Source organism: Echinops telfairi, unplaced genomic scaffold (genome assembly GCF_000313985.2).
Source record: "Echinops telfairi isolate 266 unplaced genomic scaffold, ASM31398v2 ScPeMD7_7468;HRSCAF=8506_0, whole genome shotgun sequence".
Lineage (NCBI taxonomy): Eukaryota > Metazoa > Chordata > Mammalia > Afrosoricida > Tenrecidae > Echinops > Echinops telfairi.
The window spans coordinates 70653070-70653302 of record NW_022111369.1 but is presented as its reverse complement, the minus strand read 5'-3'; positions in this window follow the sequence as shown (position 1 = coordinate 70653302).

The following is a 233-nucleotide window of genomic DNA, read 5'->3' as shown; positions in this document are numbered from 1 at the left end:
TCAAAGGAAAAAGGGGGTGGTGGTGGTGAGTAAAACAGCTAGATACAGACCACTGAGATAATTTAAGAAGCTGGAAATATGGTCTGTTTATTTTAGTTTATATTTTTTTATGATACAAACATTACTGTTAATTTTTTTTAAGACAGACTTTTTCAATAGTGAAAGAATCAGTGTAAGATGCATCATGTGAGACGCAGGATGCAAAGCCTTTCAGCTTTAGGGCTTAAAGTAAA